General features: G+C 41.4%; 1 long non-coding RNA gene across 1 annotated transcript; it reads left to right on the top strand.

Annotated features, from left to right (window-relative positions):
* Positions 1-914: 914 nt before the first annotated feature.
* LOC142169501 (uncharacterized) lies at positions 915-13769 on the top strand. The gene is made up of 2 exons (XR_012699453.1): positions 915-13164; positions 13497-13769. It is a non-coding gene; the product is annotated as an uncharacterized LOC142169501 (long non-coding RNA).
* The last annotated feature ends 277 nt before the right edge of the window (positions 13770-14046 follow it).

The raw sequence follows: 14046 nt of genomic DNA, 5'->3' as shown, positions 1-14046 counted from the left end.
TGAGATTTGAGTAAAGTGGATGACTCTAGAGAATGGTTCCAATGGATTCAAGATTTATAAATATGGTTAGAAAAAAAATTGGGAGTTGCATTGAACGGTGTTGAGACTCGTAGCATCTTATATCATTATGAATTATGCATTTCGGTATCAAGAAGGTGAAGGAAACAGTTTTAGGTTCACATAAAGTCTCTTCGGAGTAAGTATTTTTGGTTGTGGAAACTTTAGGATACATAAAAAGGGAATTCGGCGGCTTATAAGCCTTAGGTCGACATGATTCTATGCTAGAGTTCGTGGGGTAAGTTTTAGTTAAGGATAGTAGTGTTCTAACAAGGAAAAATAAGTAGCAATTTGAAGGCAATTTAGAAAGAACTTGGAGAAATAGGACAACTTGGTAGTAGGTTGGGGTTAGCACAGTAATGGGAATGATTGATTCTTTGGGTACTTATGATGTGGCTAGTATCTACAGGTGTTTCGTGGCAATGCTCTCGAATTTGGCAACCTGTGTGGCTTGATGGAGTTAGAGGAATTCAGTTCAGATAGCTTGGTTATGTGCGGATGGATTTCAAAGCGTTCATGATGGGTTCTACCATGGTTTGAACCAGATATTTTCTATCAATGTACGAAATGTGTTGTGTTATGTTATTTGTAAGGTAATTAATGGGTATTTATATAATAAAAATGCGAAAATAAATTGATTTAAAGCCTTTAAAAATTATGAAAATACTTGTATATGCTTGTAAATCAAATGATGATGCATATGCACTATTTTGAGAGTGTATATATATATATATATATATATATATATATATATATATATATATATATATATATGAAAAATGTGAGGGAAAAATTGGGTATCAACACTCCCATTTTCAGAACTTAAACTCTCTGCCTAGTCATTTGCTCTACGCGATCGCGGACAACCACACGCGATCGCGAAGCACAAATTTTCACTGCCCAGATTTAACCCTACGCGATTGCGGACTTCGCACTCTCACAGGCCTACGCGATCGCGGACTCGTCCACACGATCGCGAAGCACAAAACGCGTGACCTCTACTTCTGCTCCACCTACTCTTCGCGAACGCGACCTTCTTCACGCGTTCGCAAATAACAAACTCGCACAGCTACGCGATCGTGGCCCTCTTCACGCGATCACGAAGAACAAAATCATCACTTTCTCAAACAAGCCTACGCGATCGCGGACATTCTCATGTGATCGCGTAGAAGGAAACCAGTGACAGAAATCCAGCATTCTTCAGCTGGTATGCCAAGTCCAAAATTGATCCGTTAACCATCCGAAACTTACCCGAGGCCCCCGGGACCTCAACCAAACATACCGTAAAGTCCTATAACATCATACGAACTTAGTCAAACCCTCAAATTACCTCAATCAATGCTAAAATCATGAATCATACCCCAACTCAAGCCTAATGAACTTTGAAATTTCAAGTTTCCACAAACGACACCGTAACCTATCAAATCAAGTATGCTTGACCTCAAATTTTGCACACAAGTCATAAATGACATAACAGACCTACTAAAATTTTCAGAATCGTATTTTGACCCCGATATCAAAAAGTCAATCCCCGGTCAAACTCCCCAAAAATTCGACTTTCACCATTTCAAGCCTAATTCCACTACGGACCTCCAAATAATTTTCTGGACACACTCCTAAGTCCAAAATCACCATACGGAGCTATTGGAATCATCAGAATTAAATTCCGAGGTCGTTTACACATAAGTCAATATCCGGTTAACTTTTCCAACTTAAGTTTTCAACTAAGAGACTAAGTGTCTCATTTCACTCCGAAATCCTTCCGGACCCGAGCCAACTAACTCTGTAAGTCATAAAACAATTGTAAAGCATAAATTGAGCAGTAAATGGGGGAACGGGGTAATAATACTCAAAACAACCGGCCGGGTCATTACATTCTCTCCCTCTTAAACAAACGTTCGTCCTCGAACGGGTTTAGAATTATACTTGGAGTCTCAAATAGGTGTGGATATTTGCTCCGCATCTCCTGCTCAATCTCCCAAGTAGCTTCTCTGACTGGCTGGCCTCTCCGCTGTACCTTCACTGATGCTATTTTCTTTGACCTCAACTTTCGAACCTGCCGGTCTAAAATAGCCACCGGCTCCACATCATAAGTTAAATTTCCATCCAGCTACACTGTACTGAAATCCAAAATATGAGACGGATCCCCGACATACTTTCGGATAATGAACACATGGAACACTGGATGAACACCTAATAGACTAGGTGGCAAAGCAAGTTCATAAGCCACCTCTCCAATATTCTTAAGTATCTCAAAAGGCCCAATATATCAAGGGCTCAACTTTCCCTTCTTCCCAAACCTCAACACACACTTCATGGGTGAAATCTTGAGAAGAACCTTCTCCCCAACCATGTAAGCAACATCACGGACATTCCGGTCAGCATAACTCATCTGTCTAGAATATGCCGTGCGAAGTTGCTCCTGAATCAATTTAACCTTCTCCAAAGCATCCCGAACCAAATCAGTACCCAATAGTCTAGTTTCACTAGGCTCAAACCAACCCACCGGAGACCGACACCGTTTCCCATATAAAGCCTCATACGGAGCCATCTGAATGCTTGATTGGTAGCTGTTATCGTAAGCAAATTCTGCCAGTGGCAGAAATTGATCCCAAGAACCTCCAAAATCAATTATACATATCCTCCAATATCTGAATAGTGCACTCGGACTATCCGTCCATCTGAGGGTGAAATGTTGTACTTAACTGAACCTATGTGCCCAATTCTCGTTGCACTGCTCTCCAAAACTGTGATGTAAACTGCGTGCCCCGATCTGATATGATATACACTGGCACACTGTGTAGGCAAAAAATCTCGCGGATATAAATCTCAGCCAACTGCTCCGAAGAATGATTAGTACCAACTAGAATAAAATGCGCAGATTTGGTCAATCGATCCACAATCACCCAAACAACATCAAACTCCTCAAAGTCCGTGGGAGCCCAACTACGAAGTCCATGGTGATACGCGCCCATTTCCACTCCAGAATTTCAAGTCTCTGAAGTAATCCTCCCGGTCTATGATGCTCGTACTTTACCTGTTGACAATTTAAACACCGAGCTACAAACCTAACTATATCCTTTTTTCATTCGCCTCCACCAATAGTGCTACCTCAAATCCTGATACATCTTCGCGGCACCTGGATGAATGGAGTACCGCGAACTATGAGCTTCTTGGAGAATCAACTCACACAAACCATCTACATTAGGCACACATAGCCTGCCCTACATCTGTAATACACCATCATCCCCAATAGTGACCTCCTTGGCATCACCGTGCTGAACCGTGTCTTTAAGGACAAGCAGATGGGGATCATCATACTGGCGCTCTCTGATGCGATCATATAAAGAAGACCGAGAAACCACACAAGTCAAAACTTGATTCGGCTCGGAAACATCCAATCTAACAAATTGGTTGGCCAAGGCCTGAACATCCAAGGCTAAAGGCCTCTCTGTTACCGGTAAGTATGCTAAGCTGCCCAAACTCTCCGCCTTACGACTCAAGGCATCGGCCACCATATTGGCCTTTTCGGGATGATAGAGAATGGTGATATCATAATCCTTAAGAACATCTAACCACCTTCGATGGCGCAAATTAAGATCCTTCTATTTAAACAGATGTTGTAGACTTTGGTGATCGGTATAAACCTCACAATGGACACCGTACAAGTAATGCCGCCAAATTTTCAAGGCATGAACAATAGCTGCTACCTCAAGGTCATGGACCGAATAATTCTTCTCATGTACCTTTAACTGTCTGGACGCATAGGCAATCACCCTACCATCTTGCATAAGCATTGTGCCAAGACCAATACATGACGCGTAACAATACACAGTATAAGACCCTGAACCAGTAGGCGACACCAATACTGGAGCTATAGTCAAAGTTGTCTTGAGCTTCTGAAACCTCTATTCACATTCATCCGACCACTGAAAGGAGCACCATTCTGGGTCAATTTAGTTATAGGCGATGCAATAGACGAGAAACTTCCACGAAGCGACGATAATAACCGGCCAAGAAGAGAAAACTCCAAATCTCAGTAACCGAAGATGGCCTGGGCCAACTCTGAACTACCTTTATTTTCTTCGGATCTACCTTAATCCCTTCACTGGTCACTATGTGTCCCAAGAATGCCATCGAGCTAAGCCAGAACTCACACTTAGAGAATTTGGCATAAAGTTTCTCCTCTCCTAGCCTCTGTAATACAATACCCAAGTGTTGTGCATGCTCCTCTTGGCTATGTGAGTACACCAGGATATCATCAATAAATACCACGACAAATGAGTCAAGATACGGCTGGAATACACTATTCATCAAGTGAATAAATGTTGCTGGGGCATTGGTTAACCCAAAAGACATCACAAGAAATTCATAATGGCCATAACGAGTCCTGAATGCCGTCTTTAGAATATCCTAATCCCGAATTTTTAACTGGTGATACCCCGACCTCAAGTTAATTTTGGAGAATACCCTCGCTCCCTAAAGTTGGTCAAATAAATCATCAATACACCGTAAAGGATATTTGTTCTTGATTGTAACTTTGTTCAGTTGTCTGTAATCAATGCACATCTACATAGTACCATCTTTCTTTTTCACAAACAAAACTGGTGCACCCCAAGGCGACTGTCACGACCCAAAATCTTTGAAAGGTCGTGATGGCGCCGGGCACTACTGTTAGGCAAGCTAACACCAATAATTAGTAAATTCTCATTTTAATATTTTGAATTCATAATTATTCCCCTCAATTAAATAGAAGAAGAAGGAGTTTACAAAATACGTAATAATATTTTAAAAGAATTTCCAATACACTAAGTCCCTGCCATAATCACGCCCCACAAGGCCACTAAACATACGTGTAGCTGTACAAAAATGTGCAGCAAGTATAGCATGAATATGTAAATCAACGTGTACCCAGTAAGTATCCCGCCTAACCTCGAATAAGTAGTGATGAAGGGACGACTCAGACACTTACTATGGGCTATAATCAATATACCAACGATATGATAAATTATGGATTTTTATGAGGCAACGGTAAACACAATATCATGAGACAGGTAAATAATTCTCTTGTCAATAGGGGGTTTCCAAATTTATTTTCATCTTTTAACAATTTATATCTCCGGCCTATGAGGACATATCAAATTATCAATTTATCTCAGACTAGGGAGGCAATATCGTTATTTATAAATTTCAAGGCAAGCAATACAAGCATGCGCAAATCATGTCGAGGTCGTTAGGCCCGATCCAACAATTATTTAAACTGTACACTGCCAGAGAGTCGAATGGCGCAAACCATAGATGCATCTATTTACTACCGAGGCGCTCGGCCCGATCCACAAATAACAATTATTTTCAAGAAAATACAAATTTCTCATTTACAGTCAAGTATCTCATACAAACCTTCAAGTAAGTGAATTTAATCTCACACAATTCTTTTATCAATTTTTATCATGACTAAGTGATTATATTAGAAAGTAAGGGCACAAACATTCGAAGTATAGCATGATACGGGTCCTAAACTACCCGGACAATAGCATAATAGTAGCTACGTATGGACTCTCATCACCCCGTACGTACGTAGCACGCACAATTAGGTGCAAACATTTATTTAATTCACCTATGGGGTTAATTCCCTCTTACAAGTTTAGAAAGGAGACTTACCTCACTCCGAAGTTCCTTCTCCGACTCCCTAGCCTTCCCAATAACTCGAACCGATGTTCAATGCTCCAAAACTAGTAAATAAATGTGCAAATCCATGAATATATACTCTAATACTCCTTATAATCCAATTTATAACAAATTCCAATTCCGTTCTAAAAGTCGATAAAACTACCCTCGGGCCCGTGTGCCGGATTCCAAAAATCATCGAAGATAAACTTTACCTATAAGCTTATGAACTCAAATATATGACTTATGTCCAATCCCATACTCAAATTCGTGGTAAAAATCCAAAAATACCAAATTCTAGGTTTTCTACCAAAACCCCACAATTTCTACTAATTTCCATGTCTAAATCCATATATAAACCATGTATTTAACTTGCAATAGGTGGGAATTAACTTACCTCCAAGTTGCTAGGTGAATGCTCCTCTCAAGAAGCTCAAATGATCGTCCAAGAATGAAGAAATGAGCAAAGATGCTCAAATCCCCTCTTTAAACACTCATTGCCCAGCGATCATCGCGCCCGCGGCAAAATCTTTCGCGTCCGCGGCAAAATCTTTCGCGCCTGTGCTGGATTTTTCGCACTTGCGGCTTCGCACCCGCAGCAAATTTCTTCGCGCCTGCAGTGTCCGTGCCTGCGATGGATTTTTCACTCATGCGGCTAAGTAGGTGCGATCACACCAGATATCAGCTGCCTCAACTCTTCTTCAAATTCCAAATTCGATTCGTTAACCACCCGGAATCCACCCCTCGGGACCTTAACCAATTATACCAACACGCCCCAAAACACATTACGAACTTGGTCGAGCCTTCAAATCACATCAAACAACGTCGAATTCATGAATCGTACCCCATTCCAAGCCTAATAAACTTTAGAATTTCAAACTTCTACATTCGATGCCGAAACCTATCAAACTGCGTCCGATTGACCTCAAATTTTTCACACATGTCATAATTGACATTAAGGACCTATTCCAACTTCCGGAAATTGAATTCGATCCCGATATCAAAAAAGTCTACTCCCGGTCAAACTTCTCAAAAACCTTCAAATTTCTAACTTTAGCCAAATGACTCCAAAGTGACCTACGGACTTCCAAATCCACTTCCGAATGCGCTCCCAAAACCGGAATCACCATACGGAGCTATTCCCAGACTCGAAATTCAAAACGGATATCGATAACATCGAAATGCACTTCAACCCAAATTTATGGAATTCTTCCAAAATGCTAACTTCCACAATAGGTGCTGAATTGCACCCGCGGCATCCAAAACCCGATCCGAACATACGCCCAAGTCCGAAATCATCATAAGAACCTGCTGGAACCTTCAAATCTCGATTCTGAGGCCGTTTACTATAAAATCCAATCTTAGTCACTTCTTTCAACTTAAGGATTTCGAAATGAGAATTTTCTTTCCAAATCAACTCCGAACTTCTCGAAATTAAATTTCGACCACGCGTACAAGTCATAATACCTGAAGTGAAGCTACTCAAGGCCTCAAAATGTCGAACGACGTGCTGGAGCTCAAAACGACCGGTCAGGTCGTTACATTCTCTCCCACTTAAACATACGTTCGTCCTTGAACGTGCTAAGAACTGTGTTGGAGTTGTCCGAAATCACTGATTAGCACCTCGTGCACCTACCCGTGCAACCACAACTCAGTTGAGCACACTGGCTCGAGTAAATCTGAAGATTCCCCTTTTGTTTAGTCAAACTAGCCTTAAAGCCAAATTCCAACATCCGGAATCTTCTGCTAGGCCTGTTTCCAACATACGATCATCGTATCAATCACCACATGATGTACCAGAACATGACTGTGTACCTTTGCTGAATTCACACCATGCACACAACATTCACATGACCATAATAACATTCTCTGATCATAATAGCCGAGATTCCCCAAATCTGATGCCACCATGCACCTCATGACATATATAAGTCTAGTTCCAATTCTTGCAATACCGCCACGACGGAAGAGATATGTAGAAATTCATAACCAACTGCCGAGTCAACAAATCAGTGAGTCTCTCCTCCTGACTAGAATCATCACCCCATTATAACCAAATAATGGTATCTGTTCTTTACTATATTTCATATAATCCGATCGCACTGATCCCGGATGCAATAATCTCATCTCATCCAACATAAGCTGTTCAGGCAATAAGCCACCTCAGGCACTGCCAAAAAGTCTCATGTGATGCCACAATGTGCCAATAAGCTACAAACTCGACGTGATACATGAGGAAAATAAACTCTGGAAAGAACTACTCAACCCACGTTACTAACTAGACAACCCAAAAGGTGTTACGAAGCTTACTCAGAAAATGGGACACAAAACACACAAAATAGAATATAGGGGACTGTACTCAACATCACACTGTTGCAGCGTGCAACCCGATCCAAATAACATACCCGTGGCGGCGCGCCACCCGATCCACACATAAAATCAATAAGGAGATACTTACCGAGCTAGAATGCTCATTACTACAAAATATCCGAATATCAGCCACAAGCACGCTAAGTGCATAATACCCTCCCTGAGAGGACAAACAGCGCCATACGCTACAAAACTCAAGCACAACTAAGGTGCGATATATGATCTGAATCTCGAGAGCCATCCTGCTCACATAACACCATCGCTAAACCTCAACACATAGGAAATTTATCAAGCTGTTTTACAACTCACACGGCACAATATAGTATTACATGAAATAGCCGATGATGAAATAACATCCAACGTCTGAATACTCCTCCATAAGGAGCGATATGCTGAAATGAACACATCTGGCCTGACATAGAGCCCATATTCATATTTAAATCCATCCACAGACCTCGACCCTATTCTAATCGCACCGTACTAGGCTAATAACCTTTCAAGGATCCATAATAATCCTTTTTCCCATAACACATAAGAACACCCATCATAACCGTAACAAACTTCCACTATCCACAACCAAATGAACCAAGCGCCCTCTAGGCATAAATTTTTCAAATTAGTGATATTACAACCCTCTTTATACTGGGTTTAAATCTCCAATCAGTCAAGTGACTACATGTCACATTTATACAATCTTCCCGTGGGACACGCTCCCACAACTTTCCGCACCGGGTAACAAGTCTGCACGCCCATACCACCGGCCATACTAATACTGTGAATCAAATCGAGAATCCGCAATCAGTATGCAAAGCCTTTTACACAAGACACCGATCTCAGGTGACGCCATAGACAATACTAGCTTACTCTAACCATCTGAATCCTTTTCGGCTCATCCGAGCTCTTAACATTCTTGTCGACACCAAACTGCAACCATGATCCTCAACTTCCGAATCCTATGCTTGATCACTGCACTTAATTATGCCAATGCGCAAGAGTACAAGAATTTCATCTTAATCTCCGAACTACTAATAGGGTAAACACTTCACCACATAGAACCCTTTTACTTAACGCATTCCAAGAGAACTATCTCAACATGCGACTGAATCCTCATATCTGCAGAAAATACCAACTTCAAGTAGTGGTCTAACCCACCATAACCCTTCAGGGATCCATCTGTACATAACAGGCCATAATACTTGAAAGACTACAAATAAGATCAGTTACGGCGACCGTCAAACCTCGCACGTACCATCACAAATCACATAAATAACCCAACACACTGAAGGAGCTGATCATTGCCATCATTATGCCAATTTTATGGAATTCTTCCAAAATGCTAACTTCCACAATAGGTGTCGAAACGCTCCCGGGGTATCCAAAATCCGATCCGAACATACAACCAAGTCCGAAATCATCATACAAACCTACTAGAACCTTCAAATCCCAATTCTGAGGCCGTTTACTCTAAAATCCAATATTAGTCACTTCTTTCAACTTAAGCTTTCAAAATGAGAATTTTCTTTCCAAATCAACCTCGAACTTCTCGAAATTAAATTCCGACCATGCGTACAAGGCATAATACCTGAAGTGAAGCTACTCAAGGCCTCACACCGCCGAATGATGCGCTGGAGCTCAAAACGACCGATCGGGTCATTATAGCGACACACTGGGCCTAATAAACCCCTTATCAAGAAGTTCCTGAAGGTGCTATTTCAATTCTTTTAACTCAGATGGTGCCATACGACACAGAGGAATAGAAATAAAATGAGTGCCCTGCACCAAGTCAATACCGAAATCAATATCCCTGTGGGGTGGCATACCCGGCAGGTCTGCAGGAAATACATCCGAAAAGTCTCGCACGACCGATACTGAATCAATAGTAGGAATACCTGCATCAACATCTCTCACAAAGGCCAAATATGACAAACACCCCCTTCCTAACCATACGTTGGGCCTTCAAATAAGAAATTACCCTACTAGGAACAAAATCTAGAGAACCTCTCTATTCAACCTTTGGCAACCCCGGTATCGTCAATGTCACGGTTTTTGCGTGACAGTCCAGAATAGCATGACATGGAGACAACCAATCCATACCCAGAATTACATCGAAATCAACCATACCAAGTAATAAAAGATCAAGTCTAGTTTCCAGTTCGCCAATAGTTATCAGACACGACCGATACACACGGTCCACATTAATAATATCGCCCACCGGCGTACATACACGAATAGGTAAAACTAAGGATTCACGGGGCATATCCAAATAACGAGCAAAATACGATGATACATATGAATAAGTGGAACCAGGGTCAAATAATATAGAAGCCTCCCTGTGGCACACTGAAACAATACCTGTGATCACTGCATCTGAAGCAACAACATCTGGCCTGGCAGGAAAAGCATAGAATCGTGCCTGACCTCCACCTGATCGGCCTCCCCCTCTTGGGTGACCCCTAGCTAACTGACCCCCACCCTGAGCTGGCTGGGCGAGTGGTGAAGTAACTGGTGCTGAAGTCGTAATCTGACTTCTATGATGCACTGGACCTCCCGAGCGATGAGGACATTGTCTCCACATATGCCCAAATTCCCTGCACTCAAAGCAGCTCCCCGGTACTGGTGGTGGTGCTGACTGAATCAGGCCCCGAGAACTAGAATAACTGCTAGAAGCACCTGGTGCAAATGAACCCTGAACTAAAGGAGCAAGAGACGAACTCTGAGCTAGCAGAGCACTGAGAGATGACTGAACCTGATGAGAACTTTATGAACCCTGGTTGGATGATGCACCACGGTGAACTGGACGACTCGCCTGAGCGTGTTTGTAAGGACGACAACGAGACCCCACTGGTCTCTAAAATACAGCATTATCCGAAGCATTTGCTGGCATTTACCCAGAAAACCCTGAGCATCCTCTGACTCAGCACTGCTAAATGATGGAGGTCGAAGCCTCCCAAATCTCTCAAGTCTCCGCTTCTCATCATCTGCCATAACGGGGCCTAAACAGCTGCAGCGGTTGGGCTGGTAGTGCCTCCATTATCTAAAGTCCCTGTACCACCTGATCTGGAGTACGGGCAACCGGGGTATGAGTACCTCCCCAAGCCTGAGAAGTGGCAGGTGTGGCCTGAGCCGAAACCACCTAAGCAAGGCCAGTGCAAACTATCAATATTCGGGCCAAAGTCTCCTGAAGGCTTGGAATCTCAATGGGCACAGCTGGTCCTGTCGGCTCAACTATATCTGGAATCTGCTTCTGAGCTGGAGAAACTGGTGGTGCTACAGGCGCTGCTCCAACTGCTGTACAAGCTACACCTCGACCTCTACCTCGGCCCAAGCCTCTCGCGACCCTAGCCGGTGGCACTGGTGGCTGACCGTCTGATTCGGTAGTACGTGTCCTCACCATTTCTGAGAGAATAGAATAACAGAAATTTAGTTTCCGGAATCAACAATTCGCATAACAGAATACAAGAAAGTGAAATTTTCCTAAGGGTTAGGCAGCCTCTCGAAGATAAGTACAGACGTCTCTGTACCGATCCGCAAGACTATACTAAACCTGCTCATGACTCGTGAGACCTATGTAACCTAGGCTCTGATACCAACTTGTCACGACCCAAAATCTCACAGGTCGTGATGGCGCCTATCTCGATACTAGGCAAGTCGACAACATCAATAACCCATAATTTCTTTTAAATACTGAAACATAATAATTAAGTTTAAGAGTAAATCCCACTACCCGGTGTCACTGAGTACATGAGCATCTATACATTATAGGTCTGGGAACCCGGTCTATAATAATCCGAGACCAAATATAATAAAATAAAGGATAGGGAAGGAGAGACAATGTCTGCGAAATATAGCACCTACTTCTGAATCTCCGAAAAATCAACTATGTGAAAGAATCAACACCCACTGTATCCGGGATGTAACGACCCGAGTTGTCGTTTTGTGAATTAGCATCTCGTTCAGAGACTTAAGGTCCTAAGCAGCTTTGTGATGTGTAATATAACTTGCGTGTTTGGTCAAGTTTGATTTTCGGATGATTCGGGATCAAATTAGAAGAACAATTCTTATTTAAGAACCTTAAAAGAAAAGAGTTGACCGGAGAATTGACTTTTGAGGAAACAACCCCGGAATAGAGTTTTGATGATTTCAATAGCTCTGTATGGTGATTTTGGACAAAGGAGCGCGTCCGGAAAATTATTTGGAAGCCCGTAGGTAAATTAGGCTTGAAATGGCTAAAATAGAAATTTAAGTTTGGAAGTTTGACCGGGGAGTTGACTTTTTAATATCGAGGCTGGAATCCAATTCTGAAAATTGAAATACCTCCATTATGTTATTTATAACTTGTGTGCAAAATTTGAGGTCAATCGGACTTGAATTGATAGGTTTCGGCATTGAAGGTAGAAGTTGAAAATTGTTAGTTTTCATTAGGCTTGAATTAGAGTGAGATTTGTGTTTTTGATGTTGTTTGATGTGATTTGAGGGCTCGACTAAATTTGTATTATGTTTTAGGACTTGTTGGTACATTCGAATGGGGTCCCGAGAGGCTCGAATGAGTTTCGGGGTGAGTTTTGACCGTGTCCGGGCATTTCGGCACTCTGATGTTGTTCTGAAACTTTTGGAAGTGTGGGGCACATTTTTGAGTGATGATGCAAAAGGAAAAGTGCAGACCACACAATTCGTCTTGCGGCCGCACTTCAGGGGGTTGTGCAGGTTCGATGGTCTAACTTCGGAGGCTTATATCTTTTAATCGACAAGGAATTTGAAGATGATTTAAAAACGAAAGTTGTAGCCCTTTGAATCTAGTTTCCAGAAAAGAGTTCATTTGGACATTTGTAGAGAAAGTTATGGTCAATTTACTGAAAACTAGTAGTGCAGCACTACTGATGTGCGGCCGCACAATTTGGAGTGCAACCGCATCACCTGGGATGTCCGACCGTACAAGAAAATATGCGGTCAGCACAATAGGGGTTAGATTTTGTACTATATGAACGAGGGTTTCATCTCATTTTTTATTTTTGAACTTTGGGAGCTCGGTTTGTGGCAATTTTTCAGGGGATTTTCAAAGAATTCTTCGGGGTAAGTGATTCTAACTCGGTTTTGGCTATATTACACGAATCCATTGCTTTCTTCATCATCTAATCAGTGAATTGAGTTGGAAATTGGGGAAAATTGTAAAACCTTTCAAAAACAAAAAATATAGATTTGGAGGATAATTCATTATCGAAATTTGATAAAATTGATATGGTTGGACTCATATCTGAATGGGTGTTCGGATTTCGTAAATATTCTGCCAGGTTCCGAGATGCGGGCCCCGCATTGACTTTTGGTTGACTTTTTAATGTAAAATTTTAAGTTGAGAGAATTGTTTCCGATGAATTTTAATGAAGTTATACAATTAATTTTGTTAGATATGAGTTGTACGGAGGTCAATTCAAGCAAGAAGGTGATTTTAGAATATCGGCCTAACTTCAAAAAGGTATGTATCTTGCCTAATCTTGTATGGGGGAATTTTCCCTTAGGCATTGAGTCTTATGTGGAAATTATGTGATTGAAAACAATGTACGCGAGGTGACGAGTACGTACTTGATTTATATGTCCAAATTATGTCGGTTAAAATTCATAAACACCCTTATGTATTAAATTGAAAATATTTTGGGACTTATTAAATATCTTATTTCTCATGCCTCATTCCTTATTTGCCAAGGTTGTTTTTATATGATAATTTGTTGTGATTGCTACTTGACTTTTATGTGAATTCTGTGTTTGTTTGAGTTGCCATTTTTATAGAAAATACTTTCATTATTGATTTTATCTACAGATAATTTAAATGGGAAATTTAGTTAATAAGATATATAAAATTATTTATTTCCTGAAGTTGTGATTTAAAAGAGGTATTGTTCCTTGATGAATTACTTTTCAATTCATGTTGTTGAAATTTCGTATTGAATTATAAAGGTC

Source organism: Nicotiana tabacum, chromosome 15 (genome assembly GCF_000715075.1).
Source record: "Nicotiana tabacum cultivar K326 chromosome 15, ASM71507v2, whole genome shotgun sequence".
In the NCBI taxonomy this organism is placed as follows: Eukaryota; Viridiplantae; Streptophyta; class Magnoliopsida; order Solanales; family Solanaceae; genus Nicotiana; species Nicotiana tabacum.
Note: the sequence above shows the minus strand (reverse complement) of the source record. Positions and strands in the feature narration are given on the sequence as shown.